Source organism: Schistocerca americana, chromosome 4 (genome assembly GCF_021461395.2).
Source record: "Schistocerca americana isolate TAMUIC-IGC-003095 chromosome 4, iqSchAmer2.1, whole genome shotgun sequence".
In the NCBI taxonomy this organism is placed as follows: Eukaryota; Metazoa; Arthropoda; class Insecta; order Orthoptera; family Acrididae; genus Schistocerca; species Schistocerca americana.
This window is the reverse complement of record NC_060122.1, coordinates 703,424,696-703,447,461: the sequence shown is the minus strand read 5'-3', so window position 1 is coordinate 703,447,461 and position 22,766 is coordinate 703,424,696. Positions and strand designations below refer to the sequence as shown.

At 44.4% G+C, this 22,766-nt stretch overlaps 1 protein-coding gene across 5 annotated transcripts in view; it reads left to right on the top strand.

The window, feature by feature from the left end:
• The window catches only part of LOC124613880 (homeobox protein homothorax), a 998,899-nt gene that overhangs the window by 956,125 nt on the left and 20,008 nt on the right, over positions 1 to 22,766 (top strand). The gene's annotated exons all lie outside the window — the stretch shown is intronic.

The following is a 22,766-nucleotide window of genomic DNA, read 5'->3' as shown; positions in this document are numbered from 1 at the left end:
TCTTAAGGGACCAATGGTGGGATAATCGCATGAGATCAGGACTATATGGCCTCATCAACCGCTCGCTGGTTGTTGTCCGTATTGGATTAGGCTGTCCTCAAAGATCGACCGGCGTCTTGTATCGAATCGCGACCAGCATTAAATTTGGTGAACCATACCACAATAGAGGTTTTTCAACGGAAATGCTGCTCCATACACGTTCGTCAATCACTGATGAATGTGTACCGGTGTTAATCCTCCCAGCACGTCGGTCCTGTTTGGACGAATTTGGTAATAGCGTCATCATACTTCACGTTACGGCATTTACCACACGCACTTCGGAAAGGCACTAATGCCACACTAGTCCCTCGCCTACATGTCGTTGGTTATGTACCCGTATCGGAGTCGCGCTGCATTGCATACACGCTGCAGCAACGGCCTCAAACGGAAACATTTGATCGCCCCTTGTATTTCACGCCACTGATAATATCTTAATACTGAGGCGGAACGTCGCTATCAAAACTAATATTGTTTTATTCACCATACAGACGGTCGCAACCGAAAAATCATTAACATCGTTTTGAAGGAGTCGGAAGGAATATGAACCGGCGTAACAACCCAGATGACTTTACCTTCAAATTAAAAGTCTTGTTGTCACCCTCAAAACAACAGATTATGTGAGTCAATTCCATTTCACTCTGTAGATATTCAGCGACCCCCTCCAAATTCTATACAATATTTACTAACGCAAGTGACGTACAACACTGATTAGGCCGCTATTCGGCAACCGATTCACGAAGTAAATTCTTTACCAGTGTGATAAGAGAGAGAGAGAGAGAGAGAGAGAGAGAGAGAGAGAGAGAGAGAGCACTATTGAGGCTTGTTTCCCTCATTAAAGTACAGGTCAGAGCTAACAGCCTTTGGTCCCGTTGCTGCGCTGTGCACACCGTTCGCGTTAACGGAAAACCGTAGCTGCGACGCGAGAGTGCGCATTTGCGTTGTACACAGCTTCACACAGTGGGGACCCGGTATCGGAATGCGCTGCTGCTGCCTGATACACGGATAAGCCAACTCCCTCCCCACCCCTCTCTCCCTCCCCCCCTCTCTCTCTCTCGTTCGTTCTCTCTGCGTCTCTGCTGCGTCAATCGATCACTCGGGCGACTACGATTAATCGACCTCCGCTTCCGGTCGAGAGATGTATTGCAGTGTAATGACAGTAATATTCTCGTCGAAGTTTGCAATGTTTCGGGGTTGCGGCGTGGCGCGGCCGGCCGCTGTTGTCGCCGCTATAAAGTTGTGATTTATATCTGCCGCCTCGCCTGCGTGTTTGTCAACAAACTGCAGATCTGCACGTGCAACGTGCGCCGTTTTTTCATTGCCCGCACACCGTGTGCTCGGTCAACCGCACGGACCTAATGTTGGGTTCTTTTTTTATGACACTAGTTTTGCTAGTAGCAAATGCGAACGTCTTGGCTAACAGTAAAATCACGAGAAATATCCGAAATTTTCTCCCACGCAAGCAAAAACGAAACATCGGTAGAAATAATTTTCTTTCACTTTTCCAAATCTGAGAAAGTCATTGACAGCTGGTTGAGATTTTAGACAGTCTCTTGAAGAACACTACATGACGTGATCTTGTACCTGAAAGCGCAGAACAGTATTGTGCAAGACAAGGAAATCATTCACACATATGACGACATTTTCTGTGCTACGCTAGCCACGATACATTGGTTTGTAGATAATGTACCACAGTCATAAAGGCAAATGCTTGCTTGGTTCCTTATATCCGTCTCACAAATACAGCACGCAAACAGTTAACACGCGTACGCACAGACAACACGGTTTACACAATTGGCAGGAAGTAATTTCGCTAACACGAAACATTCTCTTCCATCTTTACATCAACGACGTGGAGACAGGGGCATCCGATAATGTATGGGAAAGTGGGAATATGCCACCGTATGAGTCCTGATTTCTCTTACCTTCGCTCCTCGGTCCTTATGCTTGCGCGCGATAGAAAGAAAGAAAGCAAGAAAGAAAGAAAGAGAGAGAGAGAGATCAAATAATATTGACTCGTTCTAAATGCTAGTTCATTGTGTAAAAAGACGGCGGTTGTACGTAGCGAAATGTCTTCTTAGAACAAATCAGGAACAATCTGGAATTAGTACGTGCATCGTATGATTACTCTCTTGCAACTGAAAGTAGACATTCTCAAACTTCCGAGAGGAATGCACTTGGAATGACAGCTGGATTCTTCATCTATACTAAAATCAGCGCTATATGCCGCCTTATATTTTGTTATTGTTCAAGCGCACGATAAGGGCAGCGTAGAAACTTTATCCTAAAATTGATTTTCCTCCTTTAATTACGAGCATCTGTTGATACAAACGCATTACGGAAGCGAATGTCTATGTCGAAAGAACTTGATGATAGGAAGGTAACCAAACTGATGAAGTCCGACAGTAATTGAGAAACGTAGAAATCATACTTTATATAAAGACATTGGTTGTACATTTCTAGCTAGTTGTCGTGAATGCGAAGAAGGAAAACAACGTTTTCATTTCTTGTATTCGCGTATCCAATCCTTTTTGTGTTCTATAGAAGAGTTACTGACATAGGTACAGGAATGTGTATTTGTTGATTATGCAGTTAAAATTCTTGCTGGCAACGCGTAACTCAAGAATCAGCCATGGATTCAGCTAAACAACAGCTAGTCCTCCGAAATAATAATAATAATGATGATAATAATCATGGTGTACGCTTTTAGCGTCCCATGTTGAGTCTACCCACTTCTGATCACACAGTGTTTAACATCAGCGATTCCCTTTACACACAGGCGTTTGGGAAGCAGAATTGACTCACTTGATAAGGTATGACTGCCAAAGAAAGCAGAATTTGCATCATGTCAGTAAATTTCCCCACTATACGTCTGTGAACTTATTTTCCTGAAACTGCCCCTTCCTCGAGGAAAATCCCTTATTCGTAACCTTATATGATAGGAAGTGGTCAAACTGTTCACCGCTAATCTTGTAATCAGATTCTTCAGAGTTGTTTCTCTTTTTTTTAGGCATTGTCTTACACTGATCCACAATTAAAGAGAGGTGAAATTATGTCCAACTCTTTCTGCAATTCCTTACGTTCATCTAGTGATGACCTTGTTCTGTGCACAACAGCGTCACCTGCGAACAGTCTTACGGTGCTGCTGATACTGTCTGATAAATCGTTTATGCATACAGAAAACATTATACATCCTCCTATGCTTCGATGGGCCACAACTGATGTAACTTTTTGTGACACATTCGCCGTCCAGTATAACGTACTGGCTTCTGTTATTCAAATACTCATAGAGCCACGGGTTGGACAAATATATGTAAATCACGCCACAGAAGCATGCTAGAACGTAAAAACTTTGAAGTTGCATTATTGTATTAGACCACTAACGGTACCTGTGCAGTGTCCTCATTACGTAGCAAGTGTCAGAATAGTGGACTGTGTAGTTGTGGGCGCATTATGTTGGAGCTAAGTGAATTCTAACGTGGGCAAATTGTGGGTGCTCGTATGTGGTTGCTTTCATAAACGAGGTAGACGAAGTGTTTGGTGTTTCAGGAGGCACCGCTCCGAAAATTTATACCACACACAGAGGAAGGGGAGAAGCATCATCTGCTATGTCACAACGCGGACGAAAGTGTGTGATGAGTGATAAGACGCTCGTTGAAGATGATTGTGGAGGAAAATGAGGGGAGTAAAGCTGCAAAAGTCACTGCGGAACTGAATATCGCACTTCTAAACCCTGTCGGCTCCAAAATATCACGAAGGGAGCTCCATAAGCAGGGAACTGCAGGGCGAGCTAGAATTTCAAAACAACTTACCAGTGATGCGAGTGCATTTAACAGGAAAACGTAGTGCCGAAGCCATAAAATCTAGAGTATAGGACAATGGGAGAAAGTCATTCGGTCGGGTTAGTCTTCTTTCACACTATTTCCAGTTTTTTGCCGAGTTTACTCCCCGTGAGTGAAACACGGCAGGGGTTCGATGATGATTTGGGCAGCCATATGGTGGTACTCCATGGGCTCTATGGTCTACACGGTCTTATTACAGCCAAGGATTATGTGACCATTTTGGCTGATCGGGTACATCGTATGGTACAATGTTTGTTCCCCCATTGGTGACGCTATGCTCCAAGAAGACACGGCCCCTGTTCACACAACTCGTGTCGTCCAGGACTGGTATAGAGAGCACGAGGATGAACTGTCGCATCTCTCCCTGACGACCACTGTCGTCAGTTCTCAGTATTAATGAGCCGATGTGGTCTAGTTTGGAGACAAGGACGCGTGATCGCTATCCACCTCCTTCATCGTCGTCTGAACACGACATTATTTTGAGGGAGGAATGGTGTAAAATTCCCTTCAAAACCATACAGGACTTATTCGAGTGCAGGTTTCTTGGCGAATTTCGTATATGAAGTCTTCACGGGTTGTCAGCCGAGTAGCATCGTCGTCTCTTAGCAAAGTTTCGATGGAATGCGTCTCCATCATCTTCGCCTGAAGATGCTACTCGACTGACAACCCGTGAAGACTTCATATACATACAGGACTTGTATCTATCCATTCCGAGACAGATGGAAGCTGTTTTGAATGCCAACGGTTTTTCTACACTGTAATGTCTTGCGTTTTTGGTGTTGCGTTTTTTTTGTCCACCCCTGTATTTGGAAAGCCCCACAGCCTTGCCGCGGTGGTAATACCGGTTCCCGTAAGATCACCGAAGTTAAGCGCTGTCGGGCTGAGCTAGCACTATGATGGGTGACCACCGGTCTGCCGAACGCTGTTGGCAAACGGGGTGCACTCAGCCCTTGTGAGGCAAACTGGGGAGCTACTTGATTGAGAAGTAGGGGCTCCGGTCTCGTAAACTGGCGCACGACCGGGAGAGCGATGTGCTGACCACATGCCCCTCCATATCCGCCTCCAGTGACGCCTGTAGGCCTGAGGATGACACGGCGGTCGGTACCGTTGGCGGGCGGAGTTTAATTTAGTTTCTCTATATGCGAAGGAAGTCTACATCTGCATACATACTCTGCAATCCACCATACGGTGGGTGGCGGAGGGTACCTCGTACCATAACTAGCATCTTCTCTCCCTGTTCCACTCCCAAACAGAACGAGGGAAAAATGACTGCCTATATGCCTCTGTACGAGCCCTAATCTCTCTTATCTTTGTGCTGATATCCTACTGTGCTGAACGCCATTCGGAAATCTCGGTAGACGGAACCTAAACTCGTATTCACTGCATCTGTTGCTTGCAACATGTCATGTATGAATAAAGTAATTTGCCTTAATACTCGCTGATTCTTTGTAAGGCTGTAAAATCAGATGTAATGGGCAGCAAGTTTGATACAGGGATTTTTTTTCGTTCCGGATAAGTGTGAAGAGCAGGCACATCAGTGTTTCCGTAGTGATGGGTTCCCTAATTTCAGCCCACTTTGCCCTCGCAGCCGCTGAAATGAGGCGGAACTCGTGATCTGACCACAACGCAGTCCGCCCCCTCCTCTGAGGTGGTTGCGGAGACGGGCGAGCGGGCGCTGAAAAAATAGCGGCGGCGGTAATTGAAACCGGTGCGAACTCTATCGGAGGTCCGCGAGAAGCCGATAAATAACGCCCCGGACCGGGCCGGGCCGCACTTTCATTTGAGCAAGTGAAAACCTCCCGAGGCGCACAGCCGGCCGGCCACGGCGCGGCCTGGCCCCACTCCTCGGATTGAACAGCTGATGGATTGCTCCGTGGAGGTCAATGACTCCCGCCATTTCTCTTGCGCTGTCTCCAGCACCGCTGCAGCCCCTGGGGAGAGGGCAGCGCGCCGGGGGCCGGACTTCCGCTGCCTTCTGGGGGCCAAAGATGCTGCGGTCGGGGCTTCCCAAAGAGCACGCTTTCTTCGTGTGGTGCATCTGGCTAAACACGCAGCGTCATCTTGCGAGTGACGAGGCAGGTGTACGTCAAGCAGTTAACAGAATCAGCAGGGACTAAATATTAACAATGGGTATCCGATGGAACGGTCAAGTATCTCGCGTCAAAATACTGCTTAAAGCCTTCATGCGCTCGTTGTCGGTTAAGGCGCACTCGATAGACGCCATATTAATCCCGTTTTGCCCAGCTAATCGAATTGCTCTTTCAGCTTGATCGAATGTTAACTGCAGTTGGGTGGGATAGAGAAGAACTGTATTGTGATATTCAGACATTGAAATGTCACTTAATATCAAGTCCGTTGCACAGGGATCAATCAGAACAGATTGGTCATTAATTAAAAATAGGTAGATTATGTCAGCACACTCATACGGGGACTTTCCAGACTGAACCTCAGGAATCTATGCGATTTTGCGCATTTGAGAAAGAAAGGAAGAACAGACTTTTAGGCCTCGTTCCCAACGACAACGATAGAGAACAAGCTCAGATTGGAGAAGGACATAGGCCGTGCCCTTTCGGAGGAACCATCCCGCCATTTTCCTTAAGCGACTTAAGAAAATTACAGAAAAATAATTCTGGATGCCCAGACTGTGCTTTGAACCGCCGTTCTCTCGAAGAAGAGTCCGATGTCTTACCTCAACGCCACCTCGCTCGGTTTTGCGCGTACGAGTTTTGAATGAATAACGTAAATATGAAATCATAGGAAACCCGAAACGTGTGTGAAGTTCATACGAGGCAGTGTTCGCGGCAGATTCCCGAGCGACTTTTAGCGCCAGATGGCTAAATTGAAGTAGGAAGTCAATAGACACTAGCAAAATATATAGCAAACACAACTTGAGGATTCAGAATCCTCAGACGGGACTATCTGCAGAGTGGGCTGCATTCAAACGCTTCAGTTCGAGCATTGTTCGTGATAAATTTGTTGATTGAGATTGAACAGAAGAAATCTTGGAGGAGTTGCGCACTGTCAGTAGGTTTGTTTAGCCAAATCGAGAAAGGGGTTGAAACGTATGATAACCTGCCTTGGAAGGTATCATCAGAAATGCTTTTCCAATCTAATGAAGGAGCTTCATGGCAGTATACCATTCATTTCAATTCCATATGTACAAATAGCGTATGCAAATGTTCCAATTAATTGTATAGCACGCGAAACGGAAGATAAGGTTTCAGTGCATCATAAGGCAATGGGAAAACCACAGGAACAAATGTACCCATTACTGTGCACAGACCCGGACGTAGGGACTACAAATTTGAAGGTAGATTATGACTTGTTATTGCCGATGTTACGACCTACGTCGCTGTTCCCGACTCACGGTGACTCTACGAACGAATTAAGTGTGCTGTTCAACCGCGTCCTTTATCTTCGCGTTGTACTTGCAATGTCTTTTTACTTACTGATGCTTCCTTTTTCGGAATACATTCCTAATGTTTCAACATACGTTCAGCATTCGTTGACGTTGGCGGTTTAATGTTGGTTAGTAGCACATGGTTACTTGTTTTCCTTGTTTACGTTTCAGTTCCATAAAACCAGTTTTCCAAGCTGATGTTATCTCCTTACTTGATGACTGCATGCACAGAGCCTGTTGTTCTGCATTTTTCAGAACGTGGTTGTTGACTTCGTTTTTGATTCCCTTATTTTTGTCAAGATACCGTTGAAGTCAAGTGATAAGTAGCCAGCTATGTTGTTGTTCGGCTGAGGATAACTTAGTCTCTAATCAGCAAGTACGACACACTGAGTGAGCTACCAGAACACGCTTAAGGCAGGGAATTTTGCATCATACCTCGCGGGTACGTGAGTGAGCGAACTGGAACCTATTATAGCAGTTCCATTTTTCATATAAATGATACTACGCTTCTGAGCTCTTCCAAAACATTAATTAGTCCTGTCCGCCGACTAGCAACTTATTTGAATCACTACTTGAACAATAGCTTAAACATTTTTGATGAAGTTGTTTTCTTATCATGATTTAAATGTGCCCTAGTGTCCAAAACAAGTGAAAATCGCAGGTGCAAAGTACAGTTACAGATTTTCTACAGTGTGTTTTCAAGCGAAGCCTGTAACTTTATTTTCCACATTTTTGGCAATCATTTTCAAACCTCGCATATTCGCTATTGTAATATTCCCTGTCAGTTATCGGTTAGGAAGTGAGGTTATAAATATTTCAAAGCAGTATTCATTTTCACGGGACACAAATTACAAGCTGCTTGTTTCGAATACGTGATCATCCATCTTTAGGTGTCAGTTGGATGCAGAATTTAGTTACTGTCCACATTGATTTCACATCGTCCACCGTGCCACCTATGCTTTGACGCTCATAGCATATACTTTGGTACAATGAAGATTCTTCGTGTGATTTAGAATGCGGTGACTGTATCTCCACACTAGAAAAGAGTAGGGAAACACACGTTTCATAGGGTAATTACGTCCCGTAGACATAGAGATCCTCGTTTACACAGAATTTATTTCGTTAATATCTAAGAACGAACTCATTTCTGAGGAAATAGAAGGGGCGTTCAATAAGTAATGCAACACATTTTCCGCCCTTTTTCGGTTGAGAAAAAAAATGCGGAATTTGTTGTGGGACATCGTGGGATATTCTCGCTTGAGCCCCTGTAGTGTTATGAAGCCTTCAAAATGGCGTCTGGAACGGAGTTGCGTCCCAAGCATAGAGCTGTCACTGAGTTTGTTTTGGCGCGAAACAGATCATTGCAGATATTCATAGACGCTTGCAGAATGTATACGAAGTCCTGGCAGCGAGCAAAAGCACGGAAAGTCGTTGGTCGATGCGCATGTCATATCGAAACTTCATACGAGTGTTCTTCCTCGTCCACCCTACTGCCCGGATCTCGCGCTTTCCGACCTTCATCTGTTTGGCCCAGTGAAGGATGCACTCCCCGGGAAGCAGTACTTGGATGGTCGACCAGTAAGTGGTGCTGTGCGGGCATACAAACCCGTCCAGTAGGGAGGCGTAAGACCGTCACATTTGACGGAGATTATCCAGAAAAATAGGGTTTTGGAGCCAAAAGAGTGGGGAATAATGTGGCGCCTTGGAATCCTGAATGAAAACAACCTGATTTAAGAAAAAAAGTAACTCCAGTTCCAGGGGTAATGTATCAGAGTTTTTCGTCTGCACTGAATTATTGCAGATCTCTATATTTCCATGTGGTAATCCTTTTTTATCGTAATGTGTGTGTTTCTTATACGCAAACAATGTCATCATCAAAAGTCTTCAGGTTAAAGACATTTTATTTTCGGCTGTTTAGAAAAAGGTAAACGTTTGTTTTCAGAAAGTTTGCTTCATTAAGGCCGCGCAGTTGCATCGGCACCGAGGCGTCGCGTGTGCATTTGCCTCACAAACACGGATGCGCGTTTCTTCTCTAATTAGCAAGCGCACTATTTATCACACGTCAACACACTCATTAGACTTTAAATCGTGGTCGCCGAATTCCCAGCGCGTAAATTAGTCAGGCTACGCGCTCGCCGCGGCTGTTTGCCTAAGCCGGCGCTATTAATATTTTGATAGCTTTATCCTGAGGGCGGCCGGTGGCAGGTTTGAATTTGTGGCGTCATTTACCTGTCAGGCCTCGACTAGCGCGCCTGTCACGCGCTTGTCCCCGCCGGATGAATTACCACCACCTGAAACGGTATTGCGTTTATTAGTCATTTAACAGGGCGTAATTTCGGCCAGCGGCCGGGTTCCGTTTTGCAGTGGAAATGGACTCATCGCTGCATCGTCGCTGCTGCGACGCACTACGCCCCTGCCCTGCTGCGCTGTTTCAGCCGGCAAGCGTAAGCGGCCACTTGTCCTGCGAAAGCTAGCGTCCTTTGCGGTCCTTAAGCTGTATAAATACTGACGGTTAAGCTGCAGCGTTGTGCAGTGGAGCACAGAAGGGAAAAATGAGAAAAAAGTATGTTGCCTCAGTTCTTGCGATATGTATGAATGGGCACCGCGACTCTCAGAAAAGGCGAATCGTAGTACAAGGGCGACAGTAGATTCTTGGAAGTCTACTTCTAGCGTTCTTTTAGGCATTTCCCACTAACAGAATATCACGCTAATATTTCGTGGCGAGCCCTAGTCTTAAGAATTGCAAAGCACATGAATTTGATGTGATTTGGTACTAGGAACGAGAATTGTTTCTTACTCGTCTTCTCCATCTGGAGATGTGGATGTTTTCCTTTGAAGTCAGTGTTCCAGGCTAAAGAAACACAGTTTTTGTCCTTTTCTCACGAATATGACGACATCAATTTTTCCATTTATTCCTGACGTGCTTCCAATAGCGAAAGCTTTTACACCCAGTACTGGAAACTTTGTGGTGGTTAAAATAAATGAAACTGTTTAAAGTAGCCGTACAAGACGAGTAAATGAGGTTCACACTACTTCCCCCTTACGTAATTCTTAAACCAAAATAAAAAAGGAAACATTAATGTTAAAAAGCCATAGCAAATACGTGATTCGACTAATTGTTAATTTATACTCTAACGACTGTTACTATCTCCTTGATTCCCAACAAAGTGTGACTTTAATTCTTAAACCAAAATAAAAAAGGAAACATTAATGTTAAAAAGCCATAGCAAATACGTGATTCGACTAATTGTTAATGTATACTCTAACGACTGTTACTATCTCCTTGATTCCCAACAAAGTGTGTGTCATTACAAAGCCGAAGGAACCGGCCATCCAATCATTAGTGTACCCGAGAAGATTTCATCAGTGTACTGGGCTGTTTTCGAGAGGAAGATACTGACACTTTCATTTTATAATTGTCAAAGTTGTCAATATCATTCGAAGCCCACGAGTATAGTCTTCTCTATACCGTAACGGCCTGCATGTGTTGTACTTGTCGTAGTCGTAACTGTCGGAAACTTATTTTCTATCTTTGAAATCAAAATATGGCTTTTGGCGTTTGTGTGAGTCAGAATACTTACTTCCTCAAACGGAGAGAAGGGCTACCATTTCCTTCATCTGATTTGACAAGATAAATTCTGATAATGCTCACTCGCTTCTGTAAAGAACACCCATAGAAAAGTCACACGGTTAGTAGCAGTACGCCGGAGCGAAGTAATGCAACAGCATAGATTTTTGGGCAACTATTTCAGAATATTCCGGAAATGCAAATAAATGGAAATAAATAATTACTTTTCTTCACTTACCTGTAAAAACCAGCAGTTTTTAAAAAATATTATTATTGCTTAAGTGCAAATGTTAGTAGCTTCACTAAATTGCTTGTTATGATAATGTTTAGGGTCACCTTCATGTAGCAACGGTGTGGTCATATAATACATTTTAAGGAACAATCATAATCTATGCGCACGATTTGCCTTGCGAGGGAAAAGCGAGCATCATTAATCCGAGAGAGACATGTTTCACGGCTGTTTTTCCACGACGTCAGGCACAAGCCGTGCGACCTTGGATATCTAGCCTTCTTGGTCGTTCCTGGAGCTCATTGGCCGTTGTGTCTTAGTTTTTGTCCGGCCGAACACTATATACTCATCTGAACGTGTACGGCTAGTTACGTAAATTATTCTTCTCGCAGAGAGGTTAGTAGACGCGCTACGTTCGTCACAAACAGTGCTTATCCGACTTCAATAATTTAAATGTGCTGCGCGTATTTTTGGGTGTCACTTACTCGGGCCCTACAAACGTGCAAAGGTATGTAATTATTTCAGTAGAGCAGCGAATAACTTATCAGTGCAACCTACCGTTCTTTAAGCATTTGACTCTTTAAACGCGTATTTAACCATAATAAAATTAAACAGTAGAAGACAAGGTAGTAAATTAGAATTACAGACTACTGCATTTTTTAAATATTTCATTGGGAATTTAAAAATTTAAAAATTCTGAACACAGCAGTATATTGTAACGCACGTCAGAAATTGTCATTTTGCAAATAGGTTAAATTAAAATCAACTGTAGGAGTGTAAGTAACGCTTGGAGTTCCAGCTGTACTCTTTTGTGCTATTAAAACTGAAGAGAGGTCTTACTTGGTTTCATGGACGACTGGAAGAGAGAATTCCTATTCCAGGGCATGAATTACTGCCATTCATAAATTTTCTGTCCCTATTGAGTAATTAAGTATGTCTTGCAGGCTGAAAGTAAGAGGAGACGTATTCTGCATTTGCTCTTACTTGTGTTGAAAGCGACGGTCATTTACGGACAAATTTGCGTGACAAATGTACATTGTAACTTATTTAGCATACTGTTCACACATAGGAAGGAATCTCAAATGACCTTCGCTGAGAACCAGGCAAATTCCGCTGAACTGTCTACGCTAAATCATACGTTATTGTGTTGCTGGTAGCATAATCGGTAGAGTCGAGCGCGAGCCTCCGTTGGGGCACGACGGCTTGAACAGTCCCTCTCGCTGAATGATAGGGTGAAATGTGTTGACACCTACACGATGTCACGTCGACTGCTGCTCTTCACAGTCACATTGCGACTACTCTTTTGGCTATCCTCACCTAATAAGACAGCTTTCGAACCTCTCTCCGCCTGCTCAGTGTGCTCAAGGTCTTCCACGTGGACCAGTTAGGATTGCCTAGTTACGTTACAGTTTCGAAAGTTACACGAATTTTATAAAGTGCTCTTTTCTCAATGGCCAGCGCTTCTAGTTGTGACGTATCTAATGCTGATGACGAGTTGAATCTGTGTCTGGATTTCAATACTTGGGTCCTACATTTACATCCTCTGCAAGCCATCGTACGGTGCATAGCCGAGGGTACCCTCTACCAGTACTACTCGTTTCCTTTATGCTACCCTCACACACACAGCGTGGAAAAAACGACCATCTGCGTGCCACCGTATGAGTTCTAATCTCACCTACCTTATCTTTGTGCTCCTTACTCGAAATGTGTGTTGCCGGCAGTAGAGTCGTTCTGCAGTCAGCTTCTAGTCCCTGTTCTCTAAATTTTCTCAGTAGCCTTCCTCGAAAAGAACGTCGCCTTCCCTCCAGGGATTCCCACTTGGGTTCCTGGAACATCTCCGTAACACTTGCGAGGTGTTCGAACCTACCAGTAACAGATCTAGCAGCCCGGCTCTGACTTGCTTCGATGTCATCAAGCCTATATGGTGCGGATCCCAAACTAGAGCGGTATTCAAGAAAAGGACGCACAAGAGCCCTACATGCATTCTCCTTTACAAATGGACCAGACTTTCCCCAAATTCTCCCAAGAAACTGAAGCCAACAATTTCCCTTCCCTACCATAATCGTTCTGGTTTGTGACAAAACAGAAGGTGAGTTTCATTTTATTTAACCTTTTACACTTCAGCATCAGAAGGTATCTTTAAGGAAATATCCGACGGATCGTTGGGTGGCAGACTTTCAAGTACTTAGCAACTAATTTTACGGCTTTATTAAAGACCACGTCTCCTTGTTTTGCGTGATCAGATATACCACGCAGGAGCAGCGTATCAGGCGTGGTAGACGTTCTTAGTTACATCGGCTCTACATTCTCGACTTCAGAATGATGAACCAGCCGTTACCTTTAAGATTCTATTTCGGATTATGTAGCTCTGCAACACAGATGAGGCTAAGTAAACCGATTTCATTGTCCATGGAGTGGAACTACAGCACGGTAATTAATTTTGTTTCGCTAGAGCAGTGAAGGAAAGAAGCAAATGTGTTTTTCTAGGTGAATGAATTTTCATCCGCAACAGGGAACCCCCTACGAAACCACTTTGTCGTCTTTCTGGACCTACGTAGAGTCCAGCTGCAGACCTAGGCGTACGAAGCAGCCCCGGCGACCACCTCCAGCTCCGACCTGTGGTCATCGGCTGGTGGGGAAGACGTGGGATTCCTGGTGCGGCGCGTCATTTCTGCGCCACCCGCGGGACTTTAATTGGCCTCCCGCTGACGGGGAAACGGCCGGGCCATTGAGGGCGGCGGCGGCTGCGGGGGCGGCAGGGACCACTCAGGGAGGCCGGCGCTGCTCCAATGATCCGGGAAGCTCTTTGGTGGTTTAAGGGAAACTACCGGAACCCGGAAATGTGCGCCGGAATCCCTCAACAATCCGGCGGAATGGTTGTTGTTGGTCATCCGGCGGGCTTTCCATTCTCTTCCTCCTGCCGGGCGCCGTCCCCCGCCCACAGACCTCCGCCTCCCCCGCACACACGCTGCCCCTCACGGTAGACCAGCGAGAGGCCGAATTCGCGATAACTTGGCTGGCGTAGCGAATAGATCCATAGTGCGTATCACACTCATACTTTCCTGTCCTTTACCACGTTTGTGAAAAAATGACGAATAAACGCCCAGAGTTATACGGTGTATAGTAAGTATCCATGGATGTTGAAAAATACGTGATCTGAGGAGATAGAAAGTGAGGATGTTCTCCGCAGAATCGGCGAGGAAAGGAAAACGTAGAACAAGCTGACAAGAAAGAGCGAGATGATAGGACATGAGTTAAGTCATCAGGGAATAACATTCATGGCGTAGAAGGTAAAAACTGTTGGGGAGGGCCGAGATTGGAATGCGTCCAACAAATAATTAGGTTTGAATACTATCCTGTCAGGAAAAGGCCAGCACAGGAGAGATGTCATGGCATGCCGTATGAAACCAGTCTGACGACTTATGCAACGAAATAAGGACGTTATGCAATGTAGATAGTATACCTTGCACTGCATCACTGATTTAAGTTGCATTCCTATTACAGAGTGCCATATGGGATTTCCCTTCAACACGTACTTCTTTTACTGCCCCTTTCTCTTCTGTTTCCTTCAGCACCTCCCTCCTTTTCTTAAAAAAACGGACAAGCTTGTTTAGTTAAAAGTAGAGACTCTTAATTCAGTGTATGCGACAATACTGATCTATCACGAGTTGTTGGATGTCGTTGGCTCTTAGGCGTTATTTATTGAGACATGATTAATGATTGTATCAGTGATTCTGGTGAATAACCATACTGGATATTCAGTCTATCCGTGGAATTCAACTATTGTCCTATTTTCTTTGTCAGGTGCTGGTAGTGACGTTTTCAGAAGTGCTCGCAGCCTCGATTCCAGAAAGACTGCCATAATATAAACCGAAAACACCTCTCAAATCGTCACTTTCAGCACGTGGCGAAACCAACTAGTGCAATGGGCGCTAGGAATACCTCAAGAACACCAAATCGTGAAGTTGCTCGCGATGAATAGGATGTTTCAGTTACGCCATTCTACATGGCAGACATCCTTGTATCTCATTAGGTTACTTGCAGTGAGCCAGCTATATGGAAGCAAAACGTGCCCACTTCGCAAAAGAGAAGTCTCTGAAGTGAGACGCCTCTGAGCTTGAAAGGCATGCTCTGGCGAAGACCTGATCTGAAATGTGGACGTAGTTAAGGATTCAAAAACGTACTGCGCCCTGAGGAATGTAACGGAGTGCAGAAAACCCTCCAGAGATCACCAACACCGCTCTGTTTAAAATCTTACGGGAGGCATCCCTGAAGACTCAGGAAGGGATGGACACCGGAACGGACTAGTTAGTCTGTCTTTGAACGATGAGTGTGATTATTGCAAAGATCTACAGGTCGCAGATACTAAAAGAAGAGCTCATACGTGGCACGAGACCAAGTTTGGTGAGAGATGGCTGCAGGGTTATATAAACTAAGTCAAAATATTTTCAGGTAGTAGTTAAACGAATTTTCGCAGTAAGTCGTGCCATTTCGCATAACAACCAAGGAGAGATGTCTCCGTCAGTTTGTGATACAACAGACGTCAGTCTTGAGCAGCCTTTCCAGACTACTGTTACGACCGTACGCGGGTGCCACCCTCAGCTGTGCCTCAGGTCACCAGAGCTGTGTACACGGGCGAGCAGCACATAAACGAGGCATCTCGGAGGGGCGGCAGCGAGTGTACCCGAGGAGGGCGCCTAATCTGGCCGCCGCAACGCCACCCCTGCCGCCCCCGCACGACGCAGTTAATTGCTCCGCACCTTTAATGCTCCTTGTCCGGAGATAACGGCAGCGCGCCGGATGACTAACGCCGCATCCCACGACAATAACGGCCGCAACGCGGCAGCACGGCTGCTGGGCGCAGACGACCCTGACGTCGACTGCAGGAGCTCCAGTGTCCACTGTCGTCGTGCCACGAAGCTTCTGACGCTAGAAGATCTGAGAAGAGTTCGAAAGTTGTGATAAACCATACTCTCCAATTATAAACTGACTGCACAAATGCACTGGTAGCGTTGTTCCATTTGAAGATGTGCCGTGTATGATGCCCGAATGCTACTCTAGAGGAAGGTTGTGCAGCGAGTGCGCACTCGACACCCAAGCAATCTGTTGTAGGCAGGTGAACATGGCAGCACATCGCGATGAAAATCGGAGTAAGGAGCATGGATCTTAGCATATTGAAGATTTCACAAGAATTCGAATTTCCAAGTTCAAGGGTGGATCTCCACTATCTCAGTGGCAATGTCTCCGCACACGACGACGACGACGACGACGACGACGACAAGTGCTTGATGAGGGGACATCACGTCGCTTCCGTAGAGCCATACGGGTCGATCTTCGGTCTATTGGGCGTCAGATATCCGCTGATTTTAATGTGGTGCGTCAAAAATCCTTTTTTACCAGGGCTGTACGTAGTCAAATCCACCACTTAGGCTTCAGCAGATGACGACCTCGATATAGCATCCAGTGCATTCCCATGACTTTTAATCCGTTGAGCATGTACCTTTGTCCTAGATACTTGTCGATACAGATGGCACGAGGATAGAGACTGGGATGGTGGTTTAAATCCCCATCAGGCCATACGCATCTAGGTTACCCATGAGCAGAAACATGAAATTGTAACAAATTGCACTGTATATCACAATTGTCATACAAAATTGTGACAAATTGTCTCTTGCATCGCCGTTTATGCTAACATGTGTTCACTTAGTCAGTATATTTAATTTTAAGCTCCATTGTGCCTCGCATCAAGTGTTGTACATAGATCGAACGATGCTTGTTGGCAAGTGGGAGGTGCAGAAAACTAGATGGCGATTTCTGTTTTGTCTTTATGGTAGGTAAAATAAGGTGGGGTGGGGGGGAGGGAGGTGATTGCCTGTTTCGTTTTAATGGCCAAGAAAAATACTAGGCTGTGATTTGGGGAGCAAAATGTGTATGTGTGTGTGTGTGAGAGGTAAAGAGGGATAATATTTATTGATGAGACAGATTTTTTGCTGATGAAAATGTGTATTAGGTTACTGCTGATGCACCTCCTCGCCCCTGGATCTAGGCAATACGCATGTGCGACATGTGTATGGTATGGATCTGTGCATGTGCCGGTACAAGTGTTCAAGGTTGGTCAAAGTGGGCCAGGTAGTACATTGCTGTACTATGTCCGTGGTTTCCCTAAATTGGTTGAGGTCGATATCTCTTGATAAGGACATGCTAGATTTCATTCCCCCGACTTCCCAAGTCGAGCGAGTGTTCCATCTTAAATATCCTTGCCACCGATGCAACGCTATGTGCTAATCTTCTTTCCTTAGTGTGTTATGGAGGAACAGCGTTATAATCCCTGGCAGCTTTCTGTGGTTTCGTATATCAGAGCTTTTCGTAAATAAATTCAGGTGAGTGCCAGAATAATGTCAGTAGCAAGCCTGGATCTTTTTTCACCTCATATTTGTCCGTCTGAGTTATTTCGTATTCTCAGCGCACGGGACGGTAAATAGACTATTATCGCTACCTACATAAAAGCAATAAGAGCCGATTTCTTTTTCTACAAATTTTATTGGGTGTAACATTAGTGCCGCGAAACTAAAAAATGAGATGAACATACTATTGATGCTTGCAACATTCAGTATAAGGAGTTGCACATAATTTTTTGAGTAGATGTTTTCTAATTTAATTTCAGGCAGAAGTAAACGATATTAAACAGTCGTGCGAAGCTGCACCTAATGGAACAATTTTAAAAAACCATATAAAAAAGGAAATGTTCATCACACGTTCTGCACTTAAATGTACGGGCCTACTACTATTGCTGCACAAGTGGATTAGCAGTCTGCGTATTAAAACCTGTTGCAATAATGACTGACTGCTACTTCAACTTGGCGCAAAGCCCGCGTATACAGCCTTAGTTCAGTAATGCCACAGCTACTTCCTCTACTGAGAGAGAGTAGCTTATGTGATATCCACACAAATCCTATAAACCTATAGGACATTCTGTACCAGCCTTTGGAAAGTATGAAATCAGGATTGAAAGCACTCTCACCGAAGTTTGTTGCGTATAAGTTATTGGAGAACTAAATGTAGTACACAGACCTTCATAATTTGGCCTATTGACATTGGGGATAGGAAAGAGGAGTTGTGAGGGTTTGTTGAGGGGGGGGGGGGGGGGTGGAGGAAAGGGATGACCCAAAGGAATCCGAGAAGCGGACTAAGACCGTGGGAAAGGCCGCCAGAGTGATGGAATGAAGAACACAGGAAAATTGCTGGAGACACGAGGTTCAGAATAGCTGGAAAAAAAGAATAAATTGTGCAGTATCATGTTGCTAATTCGTACGCACTTGTAAAAGTATTATGTAGGTTGTGAGGTGTACCAGAAGACACCGAAAACATGAGATATTAAAATGAAAATAACGGAAAATTTTACTCGTAATTAGAAGCTGATGGTCGACGAGATCTTCGAAGTATGTAAAGGGAAACAACAAAATGAACAACTTTTTATACGAATTGCGATGATACTGTCAAGCACGTATCAAGAGTTCTGGCCATCAAAAGCAAAACACTTAATATTCACATGTACCTATCGTTGGATTTTTCTTTCCTCCGCCACGAGAACGTCTTTTCCTGTAGCATTAATTTTAGCGAGTTCCACCTGTTTTCCTGCTGCCACCTGAACATGACCTCTCCCATAAATTAGTAACAGGGACAAGAGAGTTTGTTGTAGAGAACGCCACACTGAAATGTCACAGCCGACGAACTGCGAAGCTGCCCACAAGGTCCGTCTGACGTGATACAGGATACGTGGACTCCTGTCTTATTTAGTGCAACCGGACTCTGCTTGTGAACTTCTTAATTAGTTCACGTGTCTGAATATAAACGATTTCATTAGCGGGCGGCGTTCGTGTCTCACCTCTTTCCGAGAGCCGGCCGACTGCCGACACCTGCGCAGAAGGCAGCGACACGCGCTCTGCCGTTACGTCAGCTTCCCGCAAACGCCAAGTCGGTGTGATCGATGCCAATGTAGCAGTCACAACTCGTCGAGACACCGTCATTTGCAAGTATTAAACATTAGGCACGTATCGTGCTGTTGGTTCTTGTCGCAGTAGTTCAAATAAGAAAGTCTTAAAGTAAACGTAACCTTGTTCAAAGTTTGTTGATAAGCAACGTAGTCGTCCTTTTCTAGGCACTTTCTCTCTCATTATTGGTACCTTATTTGTGTAAAATATTCGCGTCTAAGTATAATTGGCATAAAACACGGATAACAGCTGATTACATAACTATCTTTATGTCCGTGCAGTTCTTGGCACTTAAAGACCTGTCGTAGTATTCGCACAGTAAAATCATGCTGAAACGGTTCTATAATTTTCGAAGAAGACAAGCACATGCTGAAAATGAATGTATGACCGTAGAAACATAAAAAAGCAGAATTTCATCTGAAGACAAGCTGCTATTTTCCGTCACTGACACCGATCGAAGTGACTCCAGTTCGGGAGAAACATAGTTCAAACCACCGCTCACCTTCTATATTTAAGTGTTCTGTGGTTCCCCTGGATCATTTTAAGCTATCTCTAGGATGTTTCCTAATACAAGGTCAGGCTCGATTTCCTTCTCTGTCCACCATTCGGAGCTAGTCATGCAGTCTCAACTGATCTCGTCGTCGAAGGGATTAAAAAACAAACTTACATTCCTTTTCCTACTTCCTGTGACAATGCCGGAAAGAAGAATGAAGACCCCGAGAAATCAGTCGAAAATTTCTCATCGCTGAAATGTGAAGTAACAGACTTAAAAAAAGCGATTGCCTAATTATTATATTGTAGCAGACCTAAAAACTCATATCTTATGAGTGATAAGTGGTTAACGTAATCAGAGTCTTGGCTGTTCCTAACTCGCTATCGAGGACATGTAAATTAAGAAATCATCAACGTGAGCTTTGGTTCGAACGGCATATTACTTTACAAAGAACGTCCCTATAGGAGAAGACATGCAATTGCCTACATAGTCTGCCAACAAACCACTGAACACTTACTTTTGTACAAGATATAGTACAAAGCTTATTTATTAGACGGAAAAATAAACGTAATTTAACAGTAATTTTTATAAATTGAAGGGCTGTCTCGTTATACTTAAATAAGTCATCGAAAACGTAATACTCGAAGAAAGAAATCGGTTTCGAACATCTGAGTACCTTCAAGTATCACAAAATTATTTACAGCATAGTGTATGATAACGTTCGAACTGTGGTATGAAATGAAATAAAAATCGTACTCTGTCACTGCAATTAAAAAGCGACTCTCGATGGTTTTAATTTTTTTTACGCCTCTGAAAGGAAGTGGCCATATAGTCTGTGGTAATCAATTTAATGATATGTGAGAACGATCAGATGACTGAAAGTGGTAATTAATAAAGATTCTTTTATCAAGAGCTATTGGCGGTTTCAGAATATGACTAACTTAAAATACGTAAGAATTATCATGAAACACCAGCTGCACAAAAACATTAACTTTTCAACCATGACTTTGTTTTGTTTACAATTTTTCCTCTGTTTTGGTGCATATTATTTAATTTCAATTTAAAATACCTTTTGCTTTAAGTAATGTTGTGATTACCTGACATGATCATTCAGTGCAGGTGGCGATCTACAAATTTGTACTGTTACCTTCTTGTGAAAACCAATATATTGGCCAAGATTCCTGGTTTTACACAGATGCCAGATTAGTAGTTTCGGCAATATGTGTGGGCGTCTTTAGATCTATAAAACCGGGAGCGGTAGTTACATCATACAATGCTTCATCTTCTCTGTCACATTAGGACTACACAATAGGCATAAGAAATTCGAGGCGTTACAAAATTTATGTACAAGTTGGAGTACGAATGACACGAAGGAGACAGAAATGCGCCACATCTTGCCACTTCGAGTCAAAATGCCATGTTGGGTTCGACAGAGGAAGTCAGGACTGGATTGAGAGTTTAAAGGAAACTGCTGCTGAGAGGTGCCACCAGATGGCGGCCTGCACTACATAACGTCAGTTACAACTTATCCAGTCGTCAGTTACTCAGTCGCAGAAAATATGCCATTATACCACGAAAAGGCAAGAAGTGGGATGTATCTTTTTCGTGCCATGCGTACTCCATGTTGGACATATACTATGATAGCAACCCTGGCAGGTCATTGGAATGCCTCGACTTTCTTATGCATATTGTTTAGTCCTAATGTGACAGTGATGTAAGCACTATATGATGTGATTATCACAGCTCGATTTTATGGGTGTCAGGATGGCAGTACATATTGCCCAAACTAGTAACCAAGTAATAGTGTTAACATAGTAATCCTGGTAAATGAAAAGGTCAAGAAACAAAGGAATTAAATTCATTAGTTGCCAGTGGGTATTGATTTATGTCAGTGCGGCTGTACTGGGATGGGATTCGAACTCGGGTCTTTCGCTTACTAGGCAGTTCTGCTGACCACTGCGCTGTCCGAACACGACGTCGCCACAACCCAGAGACTACTCTAGCACGTCTCCCTTCAGACCCAAGTTCTCAACGTATGCCTCACGCTACTGATGCAGTGCTCTGCTCGTCAGGCATATTACTCGCTGGATCTCGTCGATGGTTGTTAGATTTAGAGCTTGGTATGCATTTGCACTGAAGGGGTCACTGGCCGTCGTCGCCTTAATTCTGGTTGTGGTGTCTGTTCTTTCGGACTTGTTCCAAGGAACATACGGCACATGTACCGGGTGATCAAAAAGTCAGTATAAATTTGAAAAGTTAATAAACCACGGAATAATGTAGGTAGAGAGGTAAAAATTGACACACATGCTTGGAATGACATGGGGTTTTATTAGAACAAAAAAAAAGAAAGTTCATAAAATGTGCGACAGATGCGCGTCGTTTGGTGATGATCGTGTGCTCAGCCGCCACTTTCGTCATGCTTCGCCTCTCAGGTCCCCAGACCTCAGTCCGAGCGATTATTGGCTTTGGGGTTACCTGAAGTCGCAAGTGTATCGTGATCAACCGACATCTCTAGGGATGCTGAAAGACAACATCTGACGCCAATGCCTCACCATAGCTCCGGACATGCTTTACAGTGCTGTTCACAACATTATTCCTCGACTACAGCTATTGTTGAGGAATGATGGTGGACATATTGAGCATTTCCTGTATAGAACGTCATCTTTGCTTTGTCTTACTTTGTTATGTTAATTATTGCTATTCTGATCAGATGAAGCGCCATCTGTGGGACATTTTTTGAACGTTTGTATTGTTTTGGTTCTAATAAAACCCCATGTCATTCCTAGCATGTGTGTCAATTTGTACCTTTCTGTCTACATTATTCCGTGATTTATTAAGTTTTCAAATTTATACTGACTTTTTGATCATGCAGTATATACGAGTGGAAATAAAGTGGTTTTCACAAGAAGATAACAGTACAAATGAAGTAATTGTTCGTGCAATAACTAAGTGTTGACATCCCCAGCATCACTAACGATTAGTGTGCAAAGACCTCCTTCGAGACGGGGGACAGAAGGCAGAGGTTGTGTGCCCTTGTGTGGTACTGTTCCACGGTGACGCCAGAGACGCACTCAAGGCCCAGGTGGTGTCCCCCGCCTCGGAAGGAGGTGCTTCCGCAGCGCAGCGCAGCGCAGCCGAGCCGGCGCGAGTAGAGCCTCCCAGCCGGTGGGGGCGGCGCCGCCCAGTCCCTGGCGCCGCCCCCGCCTG